Here is a 14028-nt window from a genome sequence, read left to right on the forward strand (position 1 = left end):
TTCAAAACACAAACATTTCATGAAAAAACGTGAACATTTTTTGAATTTCTCAACCATTTCTTGAAAAAAGGAACAAAATTGAAAACGAGAACAATTTTTTACATTACAGACAATATTTAAAAAACAGAAACATTTTCTTAAAAAAGGAACATCATTTGAAAATGGAAACATTTTCCGAAAATTCCCTGTACATTTCGGATTTAGGATCAAACCTTAAAAACATGAATATTTTTTAAATATGTGAAAAAACTTGGAAAAGCTGGAACATTTTTTAAAACTATCAATCATTTTTAAATTTGTGAGATTTTTTTCAAAACATAAACATTTTTCGGACTTATATACAATTTTTTTAAAAATGCAAATATTTTTTAAAATTACAAAGAACAAAATGAACAAAATTCTTTCAATCTGTGAGCAAAATGAACACGAACATTTTCATAGTATGTGAACAAATTTGGAAATGGTGGAACATTTTTGGAAATTCCAGAACATTTTTTGAATTTATGATTACAACTAAAAAGTACGAACTTTTTTTCAAATTCCACGAACATTTTTTAAATTTGCGAACAAATTAATAAAAGCATGAACAATTAATGAAATCTGTGAACAAAATTTGAAAGTAGGAACATTTTCTGAAATTTCGAACATTTTCTGAACTTTTTAACAAAAAATGCAAAACATTTATTAAATTTGAAAAAATGAATTTTGAACCTTTTTGTAAAAGAATCTAACAATATTTGAAATTCTAAACTTTTTTGGAATTTCTGAACTAGATTTAAAATCAGGATCATTTCTGGAGAAATGAAAAAGAAATTAAAAATGAAAATTTTTAAAATTCCTGAACATTTGATGAAAGAGAGAAAAAGAAAAGAAAAAAATTCAAAGAATAGAAGAAGAGAAACAGAAAAAAATAAAAAATAAAGAAAAAATATAAACGTAATGGAAAAGGAAAAAAGAAACAGAAAAAATGGTTCAGGAACCTTCTAGAAGATTTCCAAAACCGAAAAAACCGGCTGGGGAACCTTGGAGAACGTTCCCAAAACAGTGATATGGGAGATGCCCGTCTCGCTACTAAATGGGCCAGCCCGTGTCGGGTCGATCGTTCGATCCCCTCTGTGCGACGCGCCGGCAATTTGATGCAGAGTGCGTCGAATAGGTTCCGTACTCTGGGAGCCCCCTATGTTAAGAAAAAGGGAACCCCTATGGGTTTTTTTAGGTAGGGAGCCCCTAAGCAATTCCTTCTGCTACAAAAAAGGGACGCAATCCCTATTTGACACATGTTGTGTTAAAATAGTCGTGCTTTCGCACAGAGAGATCAATTATGGCCCAGCCCAATAATTCTAGGCTCGGTGTGGGGTTTTTCGGTTTTAGGAACCATATAGAAATCACTCTGTGCATTTTAGAACCGAATCGAAAAACCATACCGAATCATTTTTACGGTTTTTATGGTTTCTAGTTTTGTGTATGGTATGGAATTTCATTACCTTTCTGAATTTTGTTTTTATATATACCAAAAACCAAAAGGTTAACCAAATTAAAAGTATATTTATATTTATTGAGCGAACAACCATGCTAAGTCCCAAAAGATATTGTAATCTACTTTTCTTTTACATGAGCTAGATTCCCTGCTAAGCATGCCCATTTTTCTTATAACATAGTCATTTTCCTTTTAAAAATGCTAAACACACTGATAAACAAAAACAAAGTATACATTGCACATTTTGCATGAACAAATGAAGATCAGATTATCTCGGGGGGGGGGGGGTGAACGGGAGATTTTTAGAAATTCATCAAACTCTGATGAATTGGACGAGAATCAGAGTGACGAAGTAGAAACGAAGAGAAGATAAATCATCACAGAGAAGTAAAACATGCATACAAGATAGAAGCAGTTGATGAACATGCAGTCATACAAACATTCAGGCATAAACAAGATGATATGAAGAAATGAAGGCATCATGATGAAAGACTTCAGTTCAAATTCTTCAAAGTGCATATCACAAATTCTTCACCAGCGGAAGTATTGAAAGTAAAGGGTTGAGGAATTTTGGAACCAGGTTAGCTTGGTGATGACACGTTGATTTGGTAGACCAGTTTCAGCTCCTGCATCAACGGGTACGTCTGGTTGGAGCAGCTTGAGATTCAACCGAGAAGACACTTAGTCTTAGCTAAGGTCACCGTAGACCTCGCCCAATCACTCATGGTAAGTCTTCAAGGCAGACTTTCAAAAGCCTTCACAAACTTGTTCACCGGCACGCCACAATTTACTTTTGGGCGTTCAGAACTTGACGCCTAACCGTCTGAAAGAATGTCAGTCTTCAAAGGTAACGCGCCAGATCAATCTCCTCGGTGATGTTCAGTGACTTTGGCTCTAGTTGGGTTTTTCCTCACTTGGGTTTTTCACAAAGTCGTCAGAGGACGGGTTGCCCTCAAATGACAAGTGTCAATCTCTCTCTTGGAGCAGCCAACCAACTAGTGGTGGAGGGGGGTATTTATAGTCAGGGGCAACCTGACATGATAAGACATAAATGCCCCGGCGGACATGACCGTTGTTTGGATAAGGATCCACTCAACAACTGGTGCTAGTTCAACAACAGTCGAAAATTTAAACTCTCAAATTTGTCGGGGCACTCAATTTTCTCATGGTAGGAAAGTCGCACTGGCACAATCCGATATTTTTGTTTGTGCATTTCATCGTTCTGCGAAAAAGTATGCGGGAATAGTGTGACGCTGTAAGATTGCCGAAATGAATGAGTATATGGAGGTCTGGGTGCACGCCCCAAGTCCCCTATGGACAATGCACCAATTTTCCAATGCCTCTCTAGACAATGCATAATTTTTCCAATGCAAACATGTTGTGGAAGCAGGCAATAGCAGCAGCAACGAACACACTATAAAATTCTCCTGGATTCGTTTTCCACAAAAATGAACATTTCGAACTCCCTGCTTCACGCTTATGAAAATATCATGTTTTGGACTCCACGTGTTTCTGCTGTGAACTTGCCGAGTTATTTCAGTATTTTTTTTTAATTTGGTAACTTTTGAACATCCAACATCTGTATAGGAGGCAGAGATGTTCCGCTGAACTCCGAACAGGTTTGGTTTCTTGAACTTTCACAGTTATAAGTTTTTGCAAGAACACAAAAAACTTCATGTACAAAAGTACCTAGGATAGATGATGAGGCGTTTAACATCTCCCAGTGACACAACTCAGCATGTTCAGGAATCAATTCAATAGTGTTTCATCACAATATATATATATATATATATATATATATGACAAAAAGAGATGGGATTTTTATTTCTGTGCCTCTGGTTCGTTAGTTCTACTCATTCATCCCCACGCTCTTAATTTTTGCTCACTTTTTTCCACTCCCTTGTCCGAAACCCTCAGAACTGGTCACAGCGGACGTTGCCGTCGGGTCAATGGCTTGACCGTTAACTCTGACTAGTGGGGCCACGTAGGGTGGAGTCCACATTTTGACCGTTACGTGGTAACCAGTGGGGCCGCGAAACTGATAACCTGAATCAGATCCAGTCGCTTCCGCGCTGCCCCCTCCGCCGCCGTCGTGCCGCCTCTGCTGCCGTCGTGCCGCCTCCGCCGCAGTCGTGCCGCCTCCGGCGCATCTACCCTCTCTCCCCATCTAGGATTAGGAAGCGATGTCGGGGGGCACCCCGTCCGGCCCATCGACCATGGAGATGATTGGGTCGAATCAGAGGCTGATAATTCATGGATTCCACCTGGGTAAGCATCTTTTCCTCTCAAATTAATTAGGAGATCCGTAAATTAGGCTGTATTTGACCACCGTTGGCGTGAATCAGCGCAAGTTATCTGAAAATTTTCGGCCTAACTGCGCCCTTTATCTTATTTCAATCGAATAGGGTTGATCCTGCACTTGCTTTTCGGCTGGCGGTTAGAATGGAAACTAGCGAGCTGTGTGGAACTAAACCGTGTGTGATTTCTGGATTTTTCTATCCTAAAGTGGTAGAAACCAGCGTTTCGTTCAGAGATTTCCGCAAGGCACTCTGTTGTGAGTATCCGTGGAGCCCTGCCGATGTTGTTGAACTGAGATATTTCGACAGTACCGAGCAGAGATTTGTCCCATTAACTTGTGACGAGCATCTGGGATTGCTATTTAGTTTGAATGCTGACAACCGTTTCGGTAAAATCCATATCGATGTGCTTCAGGCACGCAAACAACGTATCCTAAAGGGTGTTCAGACATCACCTGTCTCTGCTAATAGCGAGCGTCCTCGCACTCCTTGTAGGTCGAGACCAAGTAAACCTAGTGGTTCTGAAAGCCACAACATGTCGGCTGTCGCTAATTCTGCCACTTCTCCTCTCCCTTCTGCACCTGATGTAGAAGTAGATGCAGAGCCTGACGAGGAAGTGCCTCGACATGATGATGATGATGATGAGATTCTATTCCCTGAACTGGTAGATAGAGTCAGTCAACATGCAGTGGTAGATGAATATGCAGAGGATCCTAGCAGCCGTGCTAGATTTGATGACACTGATAATAAAGAGAGGGAGGAGAACATCGACTGCTTAGTTTTACAATAATATGATGGTGAGGACATGCCAACAATTGAGTGGAACAGGGAGAATCCTGACCTTACTCCAGGAACCGTATTCGAATCGATGGTGGACTGTCGTAATGCAGTGACTACATATTGCATTCTCACTGAAAACTATTATGAGGTTGATAGGAGTGAGCCAGGAAGATTCACTGTTCATTGCCCTTATGATAGGTGTAGGTGGAGGTTGCATGCATCTAGTATGCGAAAGAGCAAATTGAGTAAGGTATTACAACTGAATATTGTTATCAGATTATTTATCCATTCTATATTCAGATCATGTGTACTGTTTCTTAATTGTATTTGACATCATTTTTCATTTTGTTTCAGATAAAAAGCAACCCACACGGGCACACTTGCCCACCTGGAGGGGGAGGGGGAAAGGACAAATCTAAGCTTGCAAAGACTAGGTGGGTGGCAGATGCAATCTTGGATTGGGTGAGGGAAACACCAACAATTGGTCCAACAACACTCCATGGGAAGCTATTTGAGAAGTACAAGATTAATGTACAATACATGAAGATTTTCTATGCTAAGGAAAGGGCTCTTGATAGGATTAATGGTCCATGGAATGAGAGTTTTCAGTTGCTTTACACCTTCAAAGCTGAAGTGGAGACGGCTAGTCCAGGGAGTGTTGTAGAGATTGACAAGCATACAGTTAAGTACAAATTAAAAGGGAAGGCAATGGAGAAGGAGTGCTTCAGGAGGGCTTTTGTTTGTTTCAAGGCTTGCTGGCAGGGGTTTCTGAATGGTTGTAGGCCCTATTTGGCTGTCGATGCGACTGCTTTGAATGGAAGATGGAGAGGCCAGCTAGCAGCAGCTTCTGCAGTTGATGGACACAACTGGCTATTCCCAGTTGCATTTGGTGTGTTGGAGGTAGAGAGTGAGGAGAGTTGGGTCTGGTTTCTGCAGCAGTTGCGCAACATTATAGGTACACCCTCAGGTTTAGTTATACACACAGATGCTTGCAAGGGTTTAGAAACTGCAGTAGAAATTGTATTCCCTGGAGTGGAACATAGGGAATGTATGCGACACCTAGCGCAGAATTTTAAAAAGAAATTCAAAGGCAAAGTTTATGATGAGAATCTATGGCCAGCATCATACACATGCAGCTTGAGGAAGCATGAGCACCATTTGAGAGTGTTGTATGCTCATAATCCTTTGGTGAAGGAGTACATGGATGAACATCATGGAAAGCTGTGGTCAAGAAGCAAATTCAATGAAATCTGCAAAGTAGACTATGTGACCAATAACCTCGCTGAGTGTTTCAATGCAAAGTTCAAGTCAGTGAAAGGGCTTTTGTTGTGGCAAGCATTTGATAAGATCAGGCAGATGATCATGTTAAAGATGGCTCTTCGTAAAAGAATCGCAGAAACACAATATGTTGGCCATCTTATGCTCCCATCTCTGATTAAGGCATTGCATGCCAAGGCAAGAGGACTAAGAATGAAATGCATTCGACCGTCGAAAAACGAGGCTGAGGTGACATACACTAACAATAAAAATAGGGAATGGAGATATCCAGTGAACCTTGCAACCAATGAATGCAGCTGTAGGCAATGGCAGGTCCGCGGGAAGCCGTGCATACATGCCCTACATCTCATGACTATTATTGGAGGTGAAGATGGTGAAGTTGATTAGTATTGCTCTGAATATTTCTCTGTTGCCAAATTTAGGGCTGCTTATGCTGAAAATGTGCCTGCACTCTTGGGAAAAGACCAATGGAACATAGTAGACCCAGGGTTCAAACTCCATTCTCCTGTACTGACTAGACCACCAGGAAGACCAAGGAAAAACAGGATAAGAGCTGGCGAAGAGGGTCGTGTAAAAAAACAGCGTAAGTGCAAAAGATGTGGTATCTTAGGGCATATTGCTAGGCGTTGTACCAATCCAGTTGATGCATCATTTGGAGAAGAGGAACAATGGGCAACAGCAAATGCAGAGGAGAGTGCAGCAAGTTTAGAGGATAATGCAGCAGCAGAGGAGAATGCAGCAAGTTTAGAGAATGAAGCAACTGAAGTAGCAGCTTGGTATGTGTGCAACCTTTCCATTTTTTTGCATTTGTTCTCTTTTTTATCGATGGCTAAGCTTATTTCTGTTTGACCCAGCTCTAGGATAATTAGAGGCACAAGACAGAAAAGACCTAGAGAGGAAGAAACTTCGGTTGAACCATCATCTGATGCGGAATTTGAAACCATGGCTTACGAAGGTTTTAAAGCTATAAGAGAGGAGGAAGTTATTTTGTCTGAAGTTCCTTTAAAGATTAGTGAGCCCACAGATGACCGTCAACTGGTCATCACTTGCTCGATCAGTCAAAGCTCAACAAAACCGCCACCACCAGAAGTGAAGATCAGAAGCAACAAGACAAAGCTTTCAAAAGCACAAAATATCCCAGCCAGGGAAACCAGAAGCAAGACGGTTAACCCATCCCAGAACACAAGGAGCAAGGTAAAGATTTGAATTTGAACTTGAATGCAAGTCATAAACTTTGAACTTTAAAGATTTGTAATAAGGATTCTGTCGTCAATTTGAAGTACTGTGAAAACTTGTAAGGTGTAATAATTCTATATGTAAACTTTGAATTTGAACTACTGAGGGCAAACTTTGAATTTTAGGCAAACTTTGAATTTGAACCAACACTTCAGTCCATTCCCCTGTGGTGTGAGTTGCACAGTTTGCTGAACTATTATAAACGTTAGTTGATCAATCCGATCTCTTTTGCTTCTACAAAACTTGTAGTCATGAGAAATGTGCTCCAAATGAGCTCCCGAGCTAGGGTAAACAACCCCATTTGTAATTAAGTTTTTTTTGGACCTACTCCAACTGAGCCAAATATTTTTTATTAATACCAAATCAATCTATATAGTGTAGATTCGAAGAATCACTATTTATTGAATTAATCTTTCTATTTTTACAATTTTTTTCAAAAAAATATACTTTAATATAAAAACCATTAAAAACACGTTTACCATATGAAAATGGAAAACTAAGTTCAGATCCTTCTTATTCACTTTGAAATCAAGCTTTGGTGATTTTTTTTAATTTTCAAAAACCGAAGGGAAACCCTACCTCCTCTCCTTGGTCTCTATGAAACGTTGTACATGATAGCTCATATGTGTGAATGTTTTTTCATGAAAATGTCCATGGACAAAGTTTATGATTTTTGGTTGGTAACATGTCACACAAGACAACATTGTGCGCAGGTTTTATATATTTTTGATTTTTTAATTAATGGTGCTCATTTTACCTCGATCGTGCTAGCTAGGTTTTTTTTCTCTAAATGTACGTATACCAAGTTTAGTATTTTTCCTCGTTAGTGTGTCCTATAAAACAACGAACGGCGAAGGTTTCATATTTTTTGATTTTTTTAAAATTATTTATGCTCAGTCAAAGCCTTTGAAACCCCGTTGACCAGCTCAAAACCCCTCTAAACCCCGCGGGGTTTCACCTAACCCTAGCTCCAAACGTCAGCCGTCCGATCATATCCTAGCGCCAAGCGACAGCCCTCAGATGTGGTCTTCTAGAAGTAATTTTGAGGGCAGGCTGCGAGCATGCTCCGCGCCGTTGGATCACATGGACAGCTCCGCATCATTGGATCATGGGGCGATCCGCGAGAGGCGATCCGCGAGACTTGTTGGTTGTGCCTCCCCTTTCTTCGGGTACCCCCTTTATTCTGGTGCTTATTCTGCAGCGACGAGAGAAGCCACTCCTCCTCTGCTTCTTCTTCTCCGGCGGCGAGAGGAGCCACTCCTCTGCTTCTTCTTCTCCGACGACTTTGGGCGATATGTCGAGCTCCACTTCAGCCTCCCGCCCCTCGTGGACCCAGTATGGTCCACTTCCCATGGAGCGATGTCCTGACTGCCCACGTAGCGCGCCACTGATACGGTTGACTTCGAAGGAGGTCAAGAATGGCAACTATGGGCGCGAGTTCGTGAAATACGAGAGCAAGCCAGAGGGGCAGGTTAGATCTCATGATTTTTCTCTGATTTCTTTTTCTGTTTGCTTTTAATTCTTTTTCGATCTGGGATTTAGAGTTCATGTTTTCGCTTCATATCATGAAGAAATGCACACATTTTGAATGGCTGGATGACTACGTTAAGCGGATTCAATTCAATGGGGCCCCAACCCGGGAGCTCAATCTGCCGTCAGCAACAACGGATTTGGTCACTGAAAGTGCTGCTCTGACAGTTGGGGATGCAGATCTGAAGGGGGAAATAAAGAAGATGAACAAGAACTTGAAGTAGATGATTCAATTGAACAAGCAGGCGAATCTGATAGCTTAGGATTTTATCCCTTTTATTTTTGTGTAGTTGCTCTAGGATTTGCTTACTTGCTGGTCATCACTCGTTAGAGATGTTATTAGTGTGGTGTCATGTTCTCTAGGATTTGGTTAAATTTGTGGATCATGTTCTCTACAATTTGCTTAAATTTGTGGATCATGTGCTCTATGCTTTGTGTTGCTTAATTTGTGGATCATGTGCTCTATGCTCTGTGTTGCTTAATTTGTGGATCATGTCAGTTTCGGGTACCCGTCAGTTTTGTACACTTCCAGTTTCTTGAGTTTCGTCAGACAACACTGACCGCAGAAGGAAAAAACCATAGTTCTAGGGCCCAAATTGAAACTAAACTCTGGTTGGGCCGTCTCATTGCATTGAGTGTCGAAGGCCCACACGCTGGCTCTGTTTTTCCCTTGATTATTACCATGGTAAATCCATTTATTGCCATGCCGAACAAAAATAGTGCATGATGGTAAATCGATTAATTGTTGGACTTGTACATGTCAAACTTATTTGTACATATCATGGCAATTTCCTTCTGTATATAGCCTACGGCACAACACTTTCATTTTTTGACATGCGGGTATTATAAACAAGTTTTTGTTGCAAGAAAAATATTGTATACACGATTTTTTGTTTTTGTTTTTCTATTAAGAACATGTCAGACTTAATTATGTAGATCGTGATATCCATCTGAAACCACGTCTAAAATAAAGTCCGGTGGCACCATTAGCCAGCATACCCATCTAGAGAGCATGTCAAGGCTCGGCTATGGCTCCATATCCATCTAGAGAGCTTGTCTACGGCTCGGCTACGGCACCATATCCATCGACCGATATCTCACGTAGCAAGCATACATCCATAACATAAAAACTATTCAAAAATTAGCTTGTTTTTGTTCATACAATATACGGAATAGGGCCATCAACAATTCAAAAAATTATCTTTTCTTCTTCTTCTTTTCAACATCAACATGGCTCATTTTTCTAGCTTTAGTTTCCTTTTTGACACTTCAACTACTCCATTATCCGCGCATGCGAAAACTTGACCCTACTCTAAATGGGCGAAAACTTGCTGGTTTTCATCGAGGAATACTCAATCATTGATTGATTTTGCAGAAGGGCTCATGTACAGCACCATATCCATCTAGCGATTTATCTCACGTCAAATAAGATAGAAATAGCAAGCAAAAACACTGATAACCAACAACATATCAAATAAGGGTAGCAAGCATAACAAAGTTCTTAGGGGATAACACGACAGAGATTAAAAGTTCACGGTACAACCAACGACATAATTAAGATAGAAATATATAAAAGATAAAAAGCCCTAACACCCTAGGGCAAGACAAGCTCACGATCGCGACCGGGACTTCACCACCATCTTCACTGCGCCTTCTCTTCACTGCTCCCTCTCCATGCCGTCCTGGCCGATGTAGTAGGGGAGGCTGTGCATACCATCGTGGGTGGGGAAGATGCAGTCGAAGTTTGTGAAGATGATGTGGGTTGTGAATGCGATGAATTCGCATCCACACCAAAACACCTTGCCGAGGAGGTAGTTGTTGGGGAACGTAGTAATTTCAAAAAAAAAACCTACGCACACACAGGATCATGGTGATGCATAGCAACGAGAGGGGAGAGTGTTGTCCACATACCCTCGTAGACCGAAAGCGGAAGCGTTAGCACAACGCGGTTGATGTAGTCGTACGTCTTCTCGATCCGACCGATCCAAGTACCGAACGCACGTCACCTCCGAGTTCAGCACACGTTCAGCTCGATGACGTCCTGCGAACTCCGATCCAGCAGAGCTTCACGGGAGAGTTCTGTCAGCACGACGGCGTGGTGATGGTGATGATGATGCTACCGACGCAGGGCTTCGCCTAAGCACCGCTACGATATGATCGAGGTGGAATATGGTGGAGGGGGGCACCGCACACGGCTAAGAGATCAAGAGATCAATTGTTGTGTCTAGAGGTGCCCCCCTTCCCCCGTATATAAAGGACCAGGGGGAGGAGGCGGCCGACGAGGGGAGGGCGCGCCAGGGAGGAGTCCTACTCCCACCGGGAGTAGGACTCCCTCTTTTCCTAGTTGGAGTAGGAGGGGGAAAGGAAGGGAAGGAGAGAGGGGGAAGGAAAGGGGGCGCCGCCCCCTCCTTGTCCAATTCGGACTAGAGGGGGAGGGGGCGCGCGGCCAGCCCTTGCCGCCCCTCCTCTTCTCCACTAAGGCCCATCTTGGCCCATTAAACTCCCCGGGGGGTTCCGGTAACCCCCCGGTACTCCGGTATATGTCCGAAACTCCCCGAAACCATTCCGGAGTCCGAACATAGTCGTCCAATATATCGATCTTTACGTCTTGACCATTTCGAGACTCCTCGTCATGTCCGTGATCACATCCGGGACTCCGAACAACCCTTGGTACATAAAACACAAAAACTCATAATACAATCGTCACCGAAACTTTAAGCGTGCGGACCCTACGGGCTCGAGAACAATGTAGACATGACCGAGACACGTCTCCGGTCAATAACCAATAGGGGAACCTGGATGCTCATATTGGCTCCTACATATTCTACGAAGATCTTTATCGGTCAAACCGCACAACAACATACGTTGTTCCCTGTGTCATTGGTATGTTACTTGCCCGAGATTCGACCGTCGGTATCTCAATACCTAGTTCAATCTTGTTACCGGCAAGTCTCTTTACTCGTTCCGTAATACATCATCTCGCAACTAACTCATTAGTTACAATGCTTGCAAGGCTTATAGTGGTGTGCATTACCGAGTGGCCCCAGAGATACCTCTCCGACAATCGGAGTGACAAATCCTAATATCGAAATACGCCAACCCAATAAGTACCTTCGGAGACACGTGTAGAGCACCTTTATAATCACCTAGTTATGTTGTGACGTTTGGTAGCACACAAAGTGTTCCTCCGGTAAACGGGAGTTGCATAATCTCATAGTCATAGGAACATGTATAAGTCATGAAGAAAGCAATAGCAACATTCTTGGTATTTTATTCAAACAGCAAGCAAAACAAAATAAAATAAAATAAAATGACGCTCCAAGCAAAACACATATCATGTGATGAATAAAAATATAGCTCCAAGTAAAGTTACCGATGAACGAAGACGAAAGAGGGGATGCCTTCCGGGGCATCCCCAAGCTTAGACGCTTGGTTATCCTTGAATATTAACTTGGGGTGCTTTGGAATCCCCAAGCTTAGGCTCTTGCCACTCCTTATTCCATAGTCCATCGAATCTTTACCCAAAACTTAAAAACTTCACAACACAAAACTTAACAGAAAATCTCGTGAGCTCCGTTAGCGAAAGAAAATAAAACACCACTTCAAGGTACTGTAATGAACTCATTCTTTATTTATATTGGTGTTAAACCTACTGTATTCCAACTTCTCTATGGTTTATAAACTATTTTACTAGCCATAGAGTCATCAAAATAAGCAAACAACACACGAAAAACAGAATCTGTCAAAAACAGAACAGTCTGTAGTAATCTGTAACTAACGCAAACTTCTGGAACTCAAAAAATTATAAAATAAATTGGTGGACCTGAGGAATTTGTCTAGTAATCATCTGCAAAAAGAATCAACTAAATATCACTCTCCAGTAAAAAGTTTTAGCTAATCTTGTGAGCGCTAAAGTTTCTGTTTTTTACAGCATGATCATAAAGACTTCACCCAAGTCTTCCCAAAGGTTCTACTTGGCACAAACACTAATTAAAACGCAAAACCACATCTAAACAGAATCTAGATGGATTATTTATTCCTAAACAGAACCAAAAAGCAAGAAACTAAAATAAAATTGGGTTGCCTCCCAACAAGCGTTAACGTTTAACGCCCCTAGCTAGGCATGATGATTTCAATGATGCTCGCATAAAAGATAAGAATTGGAACATAAAGAGAGCATCATGAAGAATATGACTAGCACATTTAAGTCTAACACACTTCCTATGCATAGGGATTTTGTGAGAAAACAACTTATGGGAACAATAATCAACTAGCATGGGAAGGCAAAACAAGTATAACTTCAAAACTTTAAGCACATAGAGAGGAAACTTGACATTATTGCAATTCCTACAAGCATACATTCCTCCCTCATAATAATTTTTAGTAGCATCATGAATTAATTCAACAATATAACCAGCACCTAAAGCATTCTTTTGATGATCTACAAGCATAGAAATTTTATTACTCTCCACATAAGCAAAATTCTTCTCATTCAGAATAGTGGGAGCAAACTCAACAAAATAACTATCATGTGAAGCATAATTCAATTGAAAATCAAAATCATGATGACAAGTTTCATTGTTATCTTTATTCTTTATATCATACGTGTCATCACAATAATCATCATAGATAGGAGGCATATTTTCATCATAGTAAATTTGCTCATCAAAGCTTGGGGGACAAAACATATCATCTTCATCAAACATAGCATCCCCAAGCTTGTGGCTTTGCATATCATTAGCATCATGGGTATTCAAAGAATTCATACTAACAACATTGCAATCATGCTCATCATACAAAGATTTAGTGCTAAACATTCTAATGCATTCTTCTTCTAGCACTTGAGCATAATTTTCCTTTCCGTCATACTCACGAAAGATATTAAAAAGATGAAGCGTATGAGGCAAACTCAATTCCATTTTTTTTGTAATTTTCTTTTATAGACTAAACTAGTGATAAAACAAGAAACAAAAAGATTCGATTGCAAGATCTAAAGATATACCTTCAAGCACTCACCTCCCCGGCAACGGCGCCAGAAAAGAGCTTAGTTGACGGGGTGTGAGTGCCGCTTACCTAGCCTCCCCGGCAATGGCGCCAAAAAACGCTTGATGTCTACTACACAACCTTCTTCTTGTAGACGTTGTTGGGCCTCCAAGTGCAGAGGTTTGTAGGACAGTAGCAAATTTCCCTCAAGTGGATGACCTAAGGTTTATCAATCCGTGGGAGGTGTAGGATGAAGATGGTCTCTCTCAAACAACCCTGCAACCAAATAACAAAGAGTTTCTTGTGTCCCCAACACACCCAATACAATGGTAAATTGTATAGGTGCACTAGTTCGGCGAAGAGATGGTGATACAAGTGCAATATGGATAGTAGATATAGGTTTTTGTAATCTGAAAATATAAAAACAGCGAGGTAACTAATGATAAA

Source organism: Triticum aestivum, chromosome 7D, assembly GCF_018294505.1.
Source record: "Triticum aestivum cultivar Chinese Spring chromosome 7D, IWGSC CS RefSeq v2.1, whole genome shotgun sequence".
In the NCBI taxonomy this organism is placed as follows: Eukaryota; Viridiplantae; Streptophyta; class Magnoliopsida; order Poales; family Poaceae; genus Triticum; species Triticum aestivum.